Source organism: Caloenas nicobarica, chromosome 2 (assembly GCF_036013445.1).
Source record: "Caloenas nicobarica isolate bCalNic1 chromosome 2, bCalNic1.hap1, whole genome shotgun sequence".
NCBI lineage: Eukaryota > Metazoa > Chordata > Aves > Columbiformes > Columbidae > Caloenas > Caloenas nicobarica.
In genome coordinates this window covers 136,431,476-136,447,945 of record NC_088246.1, presented here as the reverse complement: position 1 = coordinate 136,447,945, position 16,470 = coordinate 136,431,476, and positions in this window count along the sequence as shown.

Here is a 16,470-nt window from a genome sequence, read left to right as displayed (position 1 = left end):
AATTTCTACTGCATACCGAAAATTTGTCTCTGAAATTATCCTTATGTATTTTCCTATGTTGAATAGACGAGTGAGGCCAATGTGTAACAACGCTGCTAGAATTAAAATCTCATATAAATATCTTTAAAGGAGATTAGGAAAGACTCATGTTGATGATTTGGGGATTTTTTTTTCTTAGGAAGATCTATGCTTAGTTTCACTTTTAAAAAATCTGCCCTCAACAAGTTTAGTAGTACTTCCAGGAGCTTCCATGTGCTTTTGTCCCGAGGCTCTTTTCTTTGCTTTTGTAAATGGAACATTTACTTCTTCTAAGCAAATAGAAAAAGTCTATATATTTGAATGAACTAAATATTACGTGCAGGGACTTTAAGAAGAATTAAGGTCTACTGAGGAAAAACTGAAACAAGAAAACTGAAAATCTTTAAAGAAAACTGGAAAGCTTTCTGAAAATAGATTAGAACCATGTTATAGATACATTTAATATCACACTTCTATGTACACATTATTTTTACAAAGAAAATGTTAGGAAAAATAAAACACACTTTCATTTCCCTCAAAAGACATAAATTCAGTTTGAGATCGTGTCTAGACATGTATTAGCCATATATTAAATGTATTAGATCTACGGGATAACAAAAGACTAATTCTGTGGAGAAAGGTTTTAAAATATGAAAATTCCTATCACTGGCAGCTTATTGTAAGCACCATTAAATGCCAAATCTTAATTTTTACTATTTACAATAATAAACTTTGCATAGTCAGATGCATAGTACATATTTTAAAATTACAAATACTGTCAAGACAGACAAAGACCTAAACAGACACGTGGTTGGACAGTGAAGTCTGTCCCCACAATGAAATCCACAGTAAAATGTACAGCCTGTAGAAAATTAATTGCTAGGTTGTTTGGAGGTTGAGTTGAACATGGGCATTCTGGCTAATGTCAAACATCATGGTATCGGTCCATAGATGGACAAAAAGCAGCACTATGACATGTGGTAATTCTCTGTCTTAAAACAAATGGTTCTTTCTTCGGCATTTCCAAGTAATTTATCTCTGCCCTTCTATTATCCAGCCTCAGTTAACAGCTGAACTTTTATAAATACCAAGATTCAATCCTTGCTTTAATGTGATTTAGTGTCTTTAAGGTTTAAGAATCAATAAATATTAAAATGTTTATCAAGTAAAAGAATTTAAGGCCATAATATATTTTCTCTCCTTTTGAATTACTTTTTAGCAACAGTGACAACTTTAATACTTTTGTGGTGTAAATTTAAGTTTAAACACTGGAAGTGCCCTTCTGTGGGTGAAATGTCCTACAGCATAGATTTATCTTGCATTGGTACTAATATTTCATGGAGAAAATTCACTATTCATGTTAATTCCTTTAATCAGCAGTCATTAAAAACTATCTTCCCTCAGCTAAAATCAGTCCTTGATAAACCTGTACCAAATTTTACATAGCTGTTGGAAGTAAGACTATTGGAAATATCATGGAGGAGGGAGGGAGGGAAGGAGAGAAGAGAGAGAACAGAAAGCTATGCAATAAAATATATTTTGTTTTGGAAAATACTTTCTTCTTTGTATTTTAAATCCAGTTTTAATGAATTACTATATCTAGGTCACACAAATAAAGAAAAACGTTATTCATAAGATGATTAGTTAAATCCATATCAAAATATTCTGGGCTTTTCCAGTCCTCATTAAAGTCTAAGAATCTGCTTCCCCTCTTTCATTCCAAGATATTGCGCGTTTTACATTCATTTTTATTTTATTTTTTACAGTTTAGCTTTACGTTTTTCTTTCAGTTATTTTTAAGAAGGGGTTGACATATCATGTCTATAACACAGACAACGTTCTCTTCAAGATGGCATTTCTGGAGCTGTATAAATGACAAAATGCATCAATACTTGCTATGCCACATCTTGTAGAAAACGAAGGACTAAAAAATAAAGTGATGTAGCATATTGCACTTCATCTCCTGTTGTCACTCTTTTCAAAGCGACAAATATTCTCTCTTTGAGGAAAGTGAAGAAAACGTATCTACTTAAAAAAAAAAAGAAAATAAAAGAAAATATCTAGATATTAATCACTTTTAGGAATACATTATTTTGGGTTAATGGTTGAAGCATTTGAAAGAGTAAGGGGGAGACTCGCACCCTGTCTCAGGAGCAGTACCACCTCCAAGGAGGGAGAGGAAAGAGGAGGTCTGAGATCTGTACAGGTGGACAGAAGCTACCATTTCTTATCACCCTGCACTAACTCATGGTGCTGGGACCATCTCCCACCTGAATGGGCCAAAGAAAATGCAACCTGTCAGCAGAGAGTTATGGGGATTTTCCCTCTCATTCACATGCTCTTTGTTCTCAGGATACAGAAAGTAGCTCTAAATAATCATGTAAAGAAATATAGACCCCTAATATCATTTTTTTGATGAGCACTCAGGTATGGGTCCCTTTCCCCCATCACACTTAAGCCCTGTTAAACACAAGGCTTTATTTATCAGTGGTAAAATCAAACCATAATCCTGCTGGCTAGGATAAGAAAATAATTATGATAACACACGCCAGTATAGCTGAGTAAATAATACAGTGATTTCAGAAGAAAAACATTAAAATTAAATCTGAAAAATAAAAAAATAGACTTATTTGGGATTCTAAGTAAAGAAGAGGTTGAAATAGGGTAAAGATGTTAGATTACCTAACTGTCTAATCTCATAAACAGATATGCCTTTCCAGGGAATACCTGAGAGACCTGGAAACTGAGGCTACTTAGCAAATTCCAGAGTGGGACCTTCGGTATTACCCCTCAGGTAATGCCTCACCTATTAAAATATCTACAATAGGAGTATTATGACACTAATGCTAGGCAGTAAAATAAAGGGGTAATTTTCAAAGTTTTCTTTAACATGAGTTAGTTATGATCTATGCTATGATCTATGCATTGGATATGTCTGTCTAGTAACCTAATAATGGAAATTTTTAAGCTTGGTATGTGCTGCTTTTATGTGCTATCAGTCAGCCTCTTGGAGATGGAACTGAATACAATTTTCTTTGTTTGTTTCTTTTTTATTTTTATTTTATTTTCGAGAGAGGTAAACAAAAGCTGGTGACTTTTCCCTTCGCTTCCAATATTTTGACCAGATCCATTTGTAGCCAGGTATCTCATCTCCTTTCAGTTATCATTTATCATTTACACAACAAGCTATTTTAATCTTCCCTCATCGGTCATTCCTGTTGGCTTCTTAATAGTTGTTAATACATTTCTGACTTTCCAAAGTTTATGTGGCCTAAATCTGTTTTCAGTCTTCAGGTTTAGGTATAGTGACAGTAAAAGGTGCAGGACTGCTGTCTTTTCACTTGGTGACTCAATGATACTATGGATTGCCTAAAACCAATTTTAGCTATATTTGCTGTCATATGACATTTCAAGCTTATCTCATGTTCACTAGGACTGCTTGGTCTCATTTGGCAGTGTTGCTTCCTCTGTGTTTTTGCTTTCTCTTCAGCTTCATGTCACTGTGAGAATTAAATCAGCCTTGGCAAGTAAGACGGTCTCCCCTACTATCATGTTTATATTTCTAACCTTCCCAATAGACTTCACCAATTTTCTCTCTTCCCAAGGGAGTTTACAGTCTCAAAGTACAATGTCTTCTGAAAGTTTAGTCAGTGAATTGTTTTAATGCTTTAGAATTTTAAGTCATTATTTAAAACCAGGTCTAATAAGGATACCTGTGGCATGGTTAGATGTTTCCCCTACAAAACTATTCTTATTCCAAATCTTCTCTGTTTTTTATTAAGCTGTTTTTTGGAGACAAATGGCATTAAATAGGCTGATATAAATTAATTTTTCAAATGATTCATAAGGGAAGAAGATTCTGTTGGCAAATGTCATGCTTTTTTGAAGTAGCGTCTGATCTTTATTGTTTGTGGAACTGATATAAGTGACTCATAGATGGACTATTTCAACCAATTTTATTCTACCAAAGCTTCCAAGAAAACTTTCAGTACCATTATTTTGACTAGAATCTTAGTCCCTTATGTTTCCTGTATTATTTTATGAGAGTTTGAAATCGGATTTGAGGTATGTAATGGTCTAGGCTGTCAAATAGGAAACAAGAAGTCAAAAGCTTCCAAATTGTAATCCTAGTTCTGGTACAGACTTGATAAGAAGACTTATGCACATCACTTAATATCTCCACCTTGTCCTCTTCCTTCGGAAACTGGCAATAATACTGATGATATTCCACTTCAGTGGGTTGTTGCATGAATGAAATGAAAGAACGCAAAACACTGCAAAAATGCTGTGGCACTAGGAAGTTTAATAGAAAATATGCAGTTTAACAGAAAACATAGGACTTTGTTTTGAGGATAAGTGATATCTTTGTTTTTCCTATCCACACCATTTGTACCTGTATATTTCTAAGAATTTTTATGTATTTTCTGTTCATGGGGAATTTTTACATTTTATCTCTAATATTAATTGATCGGTATAATTTTGTGATCTTTCATAATGGAGCAAGGTGCTCAAGAGTACTTGATTTTCATAATCAGAGGAAAATTAGAATCACATTTGCTCCAAAAAGTCCCTCTTAGATGCCTGTCTTGGTGATTTATGCCAGATGACCATATTGTACATCTGACTTACAGGAAGAAAGGTTAGTACTGACAACCAAGTAATCCTGATATTTGACTCTAGCTCTGCCAGTAACTTTCCCAAAATGATGCAGTAATCACTCGCATATTGTACTTTTGTTTTATCCATCCTATTATTTTACTCCATTTATTCAGCCTGGCTAGATTTTTATATCAATCATGCCTAAACTGCATCTTTAAAACTCAAGTACATCTGCAGGCAACTTGTGGCAGACTGGTACCTCCCTGCAGAGCCCTGGCTTTATTCCTTAGCCAACACACTACATCCTGAGTCAAGACCCCAATGTAACAGGCTATCATTCACTACAAAACACCTGAATGCCTTTCTGGTCTATCTAGAAAGTCTATTCTACCTTTTCACATGATGAATATCACGTGCATATATCAAAGTGTAAGATGACAAAGGTGGTTAAGAAACAGGCGATCCTCTCATAACTGAGGATATGTAACAAGACGTGAAATTCCTTTCCTTGATGAACCTTACAGTTCTTTTTGTCCACAATGTGGCAATGGAATTTTCTGCATGGGATTATGAAAGCTTCTATCATCTATATATACAGTGTACAGGGATCCGATGAAGAAAAACTTAAAGAAAAAAATTGAATATGGGTCTAATGATCGTGGCGTTAGAGTCTTGAAGTCAGTCTTGTATTTGGGTCTTATTTCAGCTCCTTTTTCCAGCACAATCATGCAGCCATGACCAAGGTCCTTATAAACTAGATCGATATGTTCTCCTGGGCTTTCACCTGTTCAGAAACATAAATCCAAAGCTATTTGTGGAACTACTCTTCCTCTGTCATCTCATCCTGAAGATATCTGAAGTCTAATGGCATAACAGTTTATTTCATTAAAGCTTACAAGTAATCTAATGTTCTGCAGAATTCTCTTTAAAAGTTTTCAAGACTAAGTGGCTTGATATATATACCATGTTTAAAACTGCCCACGTTCACATTCATTGACCCGTCTTGCCTGAAGAGACTATTCAGTAATTTTCCTCTGTCATGACTATTACGGACATGAAACTCAATTGTGGTGCCTTTCCCAGAGCTCTAACTGAATAGTTTGACATTCAGGACATTCTCTGGGACAATGGAAAGCTTTATTCAATTCTCTGCTGCTGAAAATTAGAATGTGCATTCTTGGTCTCCTGAGCATGTGCCTTGGCTCTCTTAGCAATCACTGCAGCATGACTGCTTCAGGGTCTTACCCCTACCTCTCCTTTCCTAGTTTATCTTCAAAATCATTTGACATTTACTTTGCAGTTAAATCTGGGAATTTTCATACCAAAGTCTGACTAGGTACTTATCTTTTAACACAAAAGTAATTTTAGTATCTGGCTGTTTGTTTTTCAGTTCTGTGCTGAGACAGTGGAATGAAATGAAACTTAGCATAGTAACATTCTATTGTTATGAGAGATCACAAAGCCTTCAGTTCCTACACTATGCCCCATACCATATAAAAATCTGCTAGATAGTTTAAGAAAGGTATTAAAACCGTGTTCAAACACTGTGTCATTAAGAACCGCTGAAATGATACTCTATTTTTCTCTTTAAAATGCATTATGTATAAACATAAAAATTGTTATCTGTTCCCCCTTTATTATTTAGTGAAAAGCCAAAAAAAATTGGATGAGAAACTTTTTTTTTAACATTTCACAATCATTGTAGTCTCAGCAGTAACTTTTTGCTGCAGCAAGTAGACACAAGGGTGATTTTAATTTAGTTTGGGATGTCTTAGAGAAGCTGTGATTTTACTCTGGCAGATATCTGATGCCCAAACACACAATGATAATAGCCCCTACTCAGTACTGAGTACGCAGTACAATGCTTTTTCTTTCTGCATTATAGATACCTATGGGACAGGATCAAAAAAAAGGAAAAAAGAAATAATTTCCACTAAATTTTCAAAGTGCAAAGTGGATTATGATTTATTTTCAAGCAAAAAAAATACAAGCCTGCAAAGAAAAGTTTTAGAAACCTCAGCAGAAAACATTAAACCCCAGGATGTTTAACATAAATATACTTTATATTATTGCCCCTGTTACATGGGAGATTAGAAAAATCTTATGAATCTTATATTTAAATAATTCGTTCGATTGATTATACTCAATCTCCAACAACATGCTGTAGAGCTGTAACATATCGGATAGCAAAATGTGGTTAGAGCAAATAATTTACAATGAATAATTTATCTCTCAAATTTTCTACCCTGTAAAGATTTTTCTATAGCGCTTTCTGTCATAATATCTAATGTCTGGTCTAATGGATGATATTATTAGAATGATTAATTATTAAAGTAACTCTGCTTTAAACCACAAAGTAGCTTTCATTGACTTAACTGGGACAGGAAAGGGTCTAAATTGAAAGGAGAAGGGGTTTGCTGTTGTTTTTATCTTCTTCCCCCTAGTGAATCTGAACAGATGCACTTTTAGTTTTGTTATTCAACAGCTTGAAATGAGTAAGGATTTTTTTTCTTGTAAATATAGATCAGTTACAAAGAGCTCTTTGATAGCACTTGCATTTCAACATGAAATATTCTAAATATTCCTTAATTTTATCTAGTTTACCTAGATTTAATTAGATCTAGTAAGTCAAACTTTATCATTTGCTTCCAATTGGTTTTTAGTGTTTCTTCCACCAAGTTTGCCCAGCAAGCTCTCAAATAAATGTTCAAAAACTTTCACACCAATGAAACTCAGCTACTCAGAGCTGAAATATATAAAGACCACAGAAGCAGGCATAGCTAATTCTTTGTATGAAATCTATGGAAGAAAGTTGCTTGTGTTATTTCACTTGGCTTATGTGATCAGCTTTGGCAGCTCAAATTGATTATTTTCAGTCCATATTATGTTATCATCCCAACTAATTACAACATGTGATGTTGCATGCACTTAACTTGGTCTTGTCAACAAATATTAATTATTTGACAGAGCTAATTATTTTGAGAATAAAACATGCTCAGCAGGGACCACACTGGTCTTTTAACATGCAAGTCTCAGTTCCCCAACCACATCATATACAATATACAGTCTTTGATTTCCATTAGTATTGTTAGTTATTCTTCTAATGTGATTATGTATTCTTATATTTCTTTTGGATTAATAAAATCCTACTAAAGAGAATCTTATTCCTGTTCTACAGTGTATTGCTGCTTTGTTACAACACCAATTTCTACATATCTCATTTGTGTAAGTGATGAGAACTGTCATGTAAAGAAGGAACTGCTTGTCAATTCTTGCACGTTACATCAACACCTGGAATTATTTTAAATTCTAAGAGTAAGCTGTAGCTGAGTAACATCACTGTCGTCATCATTAAATTGTACCACTTAAAATAGCCTTTTATTATTTTTATCCGTCCTTGCAATATCTTCTCTAAAAGTGATCACGTGTTGATTACAGATGTTCTGATAAGTTATTCAGCTGCTGATAATTGGGAAAATTTGCAAGGTGTTGTGGAGTAAGAAACCAGAATGGCAGATCAATAGGCACAGGTAACATTTTGAAGAGAAACTGGCATTCACCTACTTCTGTAAATTAACTAGGCCACCTACAATTTAAGTAAGAATTTGCTGTTAAAATTATCTCTGTGTTTACTTTCAAAAGGTTCTGATGTAATGCTTTTTACTGTTATTCTATTTTTATATTTTTATTGTAGAAAGATGTGGGACCCTGAAGAAGAAAAGGCGTCAGAGGAAATAGTTACTAGTCCTTTATTTCTTTGACTTTAATCAACAGATGACTTTCATGCCTATCTTTAATTTTTACATAAAGGAAAGTTAAGTGCTACTGGCTTCTATAAAAGAAAAAGTACCTTCACAACAAAAATGTTTTTCATGGTTAGAAGAAGCATCTGGACAAATTTCAACAGATAAGTACTTCTCAAAAGTGATTTCCTTAGATGTTTCCAGTAGTTTTTATTGAGCTATTTCTTTTTCTGTCTGTCAACTCCTCTAAAGGGTATAATAAAAAATGAGTGTAAAGAAATGCATTTAGGAAAGAGCAGAAAATTGCACCCATCTCTTTTTTATGTATTGGTAATCTAAAAATAACGACTTACTATTTGATGCATTTTTCTGTCTTCTGATTATTTGGAAAATGCTCTGATCAAGCCACACATTCTGAAATGCAGAAATTCTTTTGGAAATTGAGGTCTTTACTACCAGTTTAAGATGAATTCGCAGTTCTGTGTGCACACATCTTCAAAACAGGAAGAGGTGACATAGATTTGCATTAATTCTTGCTTTCCTTGCTTCAGCACTATACCAGAGACCTGTGAAATGCTGTGACTAATACCAAAAGCGTAGACTGTAGGATCTAAGGACAGTAAAGGGGTCTGACAGAGTCAGAAATCTTGTTCTTCTTTTGTTTGTTGCTGTCTGACCTAATAAAGCCTCAGATGCGTAGCTTACACATTTGGACTGCTTGACATGAATATGTAGGGATACATTAATCTACACAAAGGTATGAGTAATGCAGGCAGTCTATTTATAATAGCTAAAGCAGAGATTTGAAATAACCTTGTCCAGAAGAACAATTGGTTTGCAAAGCATAAACATTTATAAGTGTTTCTGCACAGTTCAGTCTCTGGCTACCAAGACAAACCCTCCAAGAAGTTCCATAGAAAATGGGAAACTTTCTAATGTAACATTGTCAGTCTGTTCATTTGTTGGATGTATAAAATTATCTCCTGCCCCCAAATATATTATTGGAAAGAGAATCATAGTACAAAATCTTCAGACAAGTCTTATTCTTTACAGAAGGCAGAACTTGGCAGATCTCCCCAAATGGAGAAAATACTATCCTCTCATTCTAAGACTAGTCTGCTAAATTATGGTTGAATTTTAAATGCCATGCAAAATAGCTTTAAAAATATAATGTCCTGAACCTCCTAATTTATTCCCTGATCACCAGAACTCTGTGAAAGTGTATCACACCTTTTTTTTTTTTTTTTATGTCTTTGTGACTTTGATCCTCACCTAAACACAAATGGACTGAGAACTGAAGATGAACACCTCCAAAACAGGCGAAACTATGTCTTTAGTTGTGTCCTTGGTTTAGGAAGAAGGGCAGTTTTAAGTATTCAGAAATAATTCATATTCTAATCTCCTTGATGTGAAATTTTGAAATACTGAAAGATTTGGAACAGCAAATATATGAGATTAAATAGAAAGTACTGTTATTAGCAACAATGGTATTTTAGAAAATGAAGCGATTTGCTCACTGAAGATTTAGAGGACAACTCATTTTCATGTGCCTTTTTCCAGGTAAGTTTTATTTTTGGGAAATATGGTAGGAAGGAGGAACTGAAAATAATAATTAAGAACAGAGAAACAACGCATGACCCTCCCTAACTTAAAGAATGATTGCTACAACACAGGCTGGGAATGCAAGGTGTAATCATCTTTCTTATCTCTATATGTACTGTTCTATCTTTGTAAAATATGGAGAAGTAATTCCTTCTATTTACTTGCAGGACTTCTTTAAATATTTTAATTTTGTAAAGTTCAGGATAAATAGAATGGGATTATTAGGTTTCTCATTTTAAAACATATTTCTAAATAAATTTCCATCAATATTTAATGAAGTGCTGTTGACATCTTAAAATATCCTGTCATGATCTATATCTAATACACATAAATAGACATTTAAACTTTTTTTTCTAGGGACTCATCCAGGGTGTTCCAATTGACCCCTGCAAGTGGAAAGCATACTGCTTTTTCAGTTAAAGGAACTCTAACTGAAAGGGAAAACTAGGTCTTTAATTCTAGGGTAGTTATAGTTTCTAACTGCATATTTTATATGGAAAAATGTACTGTAGCATAAAGTCAAACAGATGTTTGCATCCAGGTTCTGGTACATTCCAAATTAGAAACTTAACCTGAAATAACAACCTGCAAATAGAAGCACATCACTCACCATGAGCAAAGCACAACTCTGTGGTTGTTAAAATAGTCTAGACAGACTAAAAAAAGAATGAATATGATTAAAATAAATGAGATGCCCTTGTGTTTGAGAGAGCTGAGTGAATCTGCCAAGATTTTATAACTCACAGGTTTCCTAATGCTACTGAGAAGAAAGCTGTAGACATCATCTATTTGTATAGGTGTCAGTCTCAGACAAAGGACTTTCCTCAGCTCTCTTGTTCCACCAGGCTGATGCATCTGGCAGCATATGCAATACAGGATTAATGTTATTATGAGGAATTCAGGCTCCATTTAACCAAATTTTATGAAACATTTGATAGAATTCAAAGAGATTCTTTCTAAAGCGTATTTTTATTGCAGCCACTAAGCTATTATATTATATAATGTTTTTACTTTTAGCCTTGGATTTTCACATGAATAAAAAAAAAATGTAGGCTTTATTCGGACCTATTTTGTACTAATTTCAAATGTGTTAAATTATTTACTCAGTTTTTTTTAAACAATGCTGTATTCCTTCTACTGCTGACAATATAACTTTTGGCCTACAATTAAGAGGACTTATCAAATGGTCATTTATGTGCTTTTATAGAATTACCTATGTCTATATTAAATTGTATTTGATTTCTCATGAACCAGGCCATTTCTACTAACTTGCTCAACTAAACTATCATAGATGCTAGATAAACATTTACCTGTGCCTCTCTACCCCTGATATATGAAAAGTTCTACTTTACAAAAGTTATGATAAGCTAAATTTGATGATGGAATTTTTTATGAACTTTTTCACAAAGTGTCATTGACAAAAGCATGCCATATACGTATAAAATAATCTCTTGATTCATGGTGCTAGTGTTACCATAAATACTTTCACAACTCTTACCTACACTTCAGTAGGTAAAGAATGAAGAAATAGATCCACATAATTTTCTGTAGTCCAAACTCTGTCCCAAAGTCGAAAAGAAAAGCAGATTTCCATGCCACATACCTGAACTACTATCTATTTACCATCTCAGAAAGATCTCAAGACTATGGTTGTTAGTTTGTTTGGTTTTCCTTCTTTGTGCTACAAATTCAACAAATCCTTAAGGTAAATAGCAGAAAAATTCTGCTTACAATCTGAAAATATTAGTGCACTCTCAGACAACTGTAAGGATTGGAAAGCAACTTCTACGAGCTTGGTTAATGATCCTCTAAATTGTATAAAATCTCCTTGTCTCTCTCAATATATAGTTTAAATATATATCCTTTAAAGAGTTTACTATACAAATGTTGAAAAGATGCATAACAAACTTCTTTTTTTCCCAGCTAGCAAGATGTAAAAAGTCTTTAGAAACTAACAATTTGCAAATGGAGATATATTTTCAATAAGTCTGTAATTATGGAATCAACTAAATGACATAAAGGATGTCAGAGAATACCTGTTCCACCTGCTCTTAACAGATTCTGCTCCATGAAAAAGCTGTTGACAGTAGGTTTTTCAGTTTGTTGCTAATTGAAGTGAAAAAATAAACATTTCAGGTTGATTTAAAAACAAAATACATATGTATGTATTTCCTCCTTTTAAAACCAAAGTGAAAAACTGGGGGAAATACAATGTCTTAGGTAAAAGCTAGAAGACAAAACAAAACAGGAAGACAGACATTTCAAAACATCAGTGTATGGGAAAATTCAAAGCTATTATACTGTGTCCATGTAAAATGGTTTGATTTTTATTCTGTCTCAATTTTTCATGCTGACCTTATATGATATATTTGCCATAATTTAAGTGCAGCTGCTTGAAAGCTTTGCAGTTTTTCAGTGATTGTTCCACATTTGCCAAGTGGCATCACCTGACAAATATTAACAAATTCGCTTTCATGACGTCTCCTGCTGGGAAGGAGGTTCGCTGTCTGAGCCTAACAACAAACTCACAAAGTTCTAAAATTTAAATAATTTTATCAAAATATCTTTATAGACACACAAACTTAGCCTTAAGTCCTGATCAAGTACTTATACACAAATGTAATTCCATTTGAAATATAGGCAAAGTGGTTAACAGAAGGAGTTAAATGAGAACGGAGAACACTATAATGAAATTAACGCATTGCATCTTCTTGTAAAACCTCTCATATATATTTTGTTTTACTCTCTTGTAATATCTGTTAGCTAAAGTTGTCACTCAGATTTTTTACTATTATTTCTCAAAGGATGAGAATGTCCACACTGACAGGGCAATTTTAAATGGATGCACACAATGTTGCCTACACTTGGATGAACCTTATTCCATTCTGGCCTTGCTTCTGCAGGTTTCTACAACTTTTTTTTTTTTTTTAATAGAAGAGTCTATTGAATCCTCCCCAACACTTACATAGTTTGTGGTTGCATAGTATGTACTGTGGCTACTTCCAGATGCTGTGAGGTTATATAGCATTTCAAAATAAATACTGCAGGCACCAAACCAATTGGAGGCTTACAGATGGCTGATTGTGAAAAGCCATAAGAAAGTCTGAGTCCATGCAGCAGCAATTTCTGACTGAAATAGTCCAATGAATTGTACCCACTACTTATTTCATTTTGGATTTTTTTTTTCCTTCCAACAGCATTCAGCACAGCAAAAAGCCTTCCCGTTCCCCATCACCACCTTTCATGACAGACCAGCGGGGAAAAACTAAAAAGTAGAGAACATATCTACATGACTTTCCTCATTGTCCAGCCTCTCCCAAGTTCCAAGTGAATTATTTTCCTGACAATGTTTCCACTAATGTTTTCAGAGAATGTTTGTGATTTCATGAGGCTGGTATTGCCAAATATGTCATTTAGGGGATATATGACAGAGAAAACATGGAAAATGAGTCCACTGGATCATGTATCTACAGTGCAGAAAGCTCCAACATAATTGCTCTGGGGTTCTCATCAATGATATTTTGGGCTCTCATTCCCTCTTTCATTTCCTTTTCCCATCCTGGCAGAGAAGAGCAGAGCAGGAGCTTTTCCAGCCCCAAGAGCACAGTGTCAGCCATGGGCACCCGGAGGAAAAGGGTTGTTCTTTAATGTCACGGTGGCGCAGTCTCCTTATACCCAAAGCCTCTATTGATTTCTGTGAGGGTTTGGAACGCTGCCTGGTAAATATAAAAGAATGAAAATAAACACAGAGAAACACAACCATATTTGGCAGAAACAGCTGTTTTAATAGGATTTCTGGAAGCTGAATAAGATTCAACTTTTTGATCTCTCATTGTCACTTCCTACATTCCCTCTTCATGTTTTTAACAGAAGTAATAGCTTATTTCTCTAATTTTCTTTTATGAGCTCTGTTCTCCCATTGAAAACAGACAGAACCTTTTTATCTAAAGACATTTAACCTTTCAGTTGACTGCCACCCTGGCACCCAACAAAACAAAGTAGTTATCAAGCAAGAGAATTTACTGCAGTCCAGCAACTGTTCTTACTAAATAGCTGAAAGATGTCACTGTGTCATCCACTAGACTATGAAAGCAGCCTCAGAGTGGGTAGACCTCATCAGAAACTTCTCTGGTTTCTCTTGTGTAATGCCACCAGCAAAAGCTCTGGACTTCAAGCAAGTAACTGCAAAAACACGATATACTGAATTCAAGCTTTGAAACACTAGGGGTCTAACTTTGAAAGGAAACAGAATGCTTAACCAAGAGAGTATCAAAATGGTTAAAAAGCACAGTGGAAAACCAAGTGGAATTCAGGACAAAAAAACCCATTTATAGATTGAGTAATTTTTCTCTCAGGAGTGTGAAAACAAGAAATGCCTCTCACAACAAGATTCTTAGGTGCTCTCTCCCTGCCCTAGAAAAGGTTATTTTAATAGATTCAAAAGCTTGACTATACATTTGTGGTGAGAAATATTGCATGTTTGTAAACATTCATTATGTGCAAACAAAATCCTAAGTTAGAAAAGCAGTAAAGATACTAAAACCACTGCTTCATTTGCAGGGAGTGCATTGTATGCATCTGTGGCTGAGTGAATCAGGTTTTATAATAAAAATCATTGCTTTTGCGATTCTTTTCTCCTTTGCTGGAACTGGCAACACAAATAAGAGGCTGCAGTATGAATGTGGACACTCAGAACAAAAGTAATGCCACTCCAGAAAATCTATGTCTTCCCCCTCTACCTGTTCCATTGTAATGCAAAATGTAGTACTTCAGCCAAATTTCTCTTGGAACATGATCTCTAATTCTCTGCTTCTCATTTCATATACAGTAAAGTTTAGCTTGTGCTAATTTGCTGGTGGGCCAATGGGCTTTTGTGTTGGAGAATCTCTCCTTTTCCAGGTCAAACACATGGGTTGTGAGTTTCTTTGTTTGTTTCCCCATATGATGGACTGAAAGACTAAGGAAAAAAAAGAGTCAAAAGAAAAAACCCAATGTTTTCACATAACCATATCATACTATAAGCTGACGTACAAAGAAAAACAGAGTCTTTAAGAATATACTATTAAACTTTTGATAAAGTTTTTATTTCTCAGCTATAGAAGACAAGCATAAAAAGATCTACAGTAATTAAATCTTCCAGGTCACAGCTTATGTATGCTAACAAGGGTCAGAATGAACCTTGTTAATTTGAAAAAGCTGTGTAGTGGACTTTGACCTCTCTCTGGTAATTTTAAAAGCTAAGTACATTTAGTGTTCAGGATAGATGTCAAAGAGAAAATCTTCAAACTTTATAACACTTTCACAGAGGACAGAGGAGCTGCACCATGGCAAGTTGAAGATTTATGGAATCAAGTTACATAGTAAAAGAATTATTTTTAATCATCACTTATCTACCTAAATCTCCCTGAGGTTCCTTCCACAAGCTCAGCTTATAACTCCTTCCATGTTCCTACCTCTCCTACCTATTGTTCCACAGAGAAGTAAAGCAAAACATCTACTAGAAATCTGTCCAGCACTTACAAAGCAGTGTCCTGGAAATACTTTTAGTTTATATTCTTATTTTTAGTTTATATCTCTGGAGAATGAGACTGAGCTGGAAAGATACTCTTAAGGTATTGTGTATCAGTGTGTTGAGATGAAGGATATGTTCACAAAAACATCAGAAAAATTTTCACCGCATAGATAGTTGTTTTACAAACACCTGGGTGCGATTTTTGAATATAGGTTCTATGTAAGTTTCTCCAAATCTTGCTATTACTCAAAATTCCTTTCTCCTGAAAAAAAGCATCCTTGATTTGTGCTCTAGGCTCCAGCTTCTATCAGTTGCATCATTGAAAGAACAGCAAACTACAGAAATAACTGTTTAAATCTACGCAAAATCATATCTAGTTCTAGAGTTCATTCTTCTGAGAATGGCCAACAGAAGCAAAGCACAATCAGAGAATAATCAGCACTATGCCTTTTACATCTGTCTCTTTCATAAGACATCGGGCAGCTTATTACATGTACAAATTCAAAATACTGAATAAAGCTGAATTCAGAAGTGGACAATCAAGACTAAAATGAGTGAATGCATAGAAATGTATATGACAGAATGAGATATCTCTGGTTGCTTTGCACCTCTTTGAAATGAATCCTGGTGTAGCTACTCAGAGCTGGTCAGATGGTGCCCTGCCAGCCCAAGCAGTCTGGAGGTAACCCAGGCCAGGGAGCACAGTGGGCAGCTGGGGCTCCTGGGCTTGGTCACGCAGCTCAGGGCAGGCAATTGCTCCTTCGAAAGCTGTACTTCATACTGCAGATTAGAATAATTACATAGGCAGCTTACGTTCTATTCTAATTTGCACTTTAAAATGTCACCTTACGGAAAGCTGAAACCAGTCCACCATATGACTTCAGACCCCACTCAAGTCACATTCGCATTCTGTCACATAAAAATCAGTTGCACAATTGTTCGTACTCATTTTATAGCTTCGGTGATCACTAGATTTTTTACTGAAAGCAGAATTTG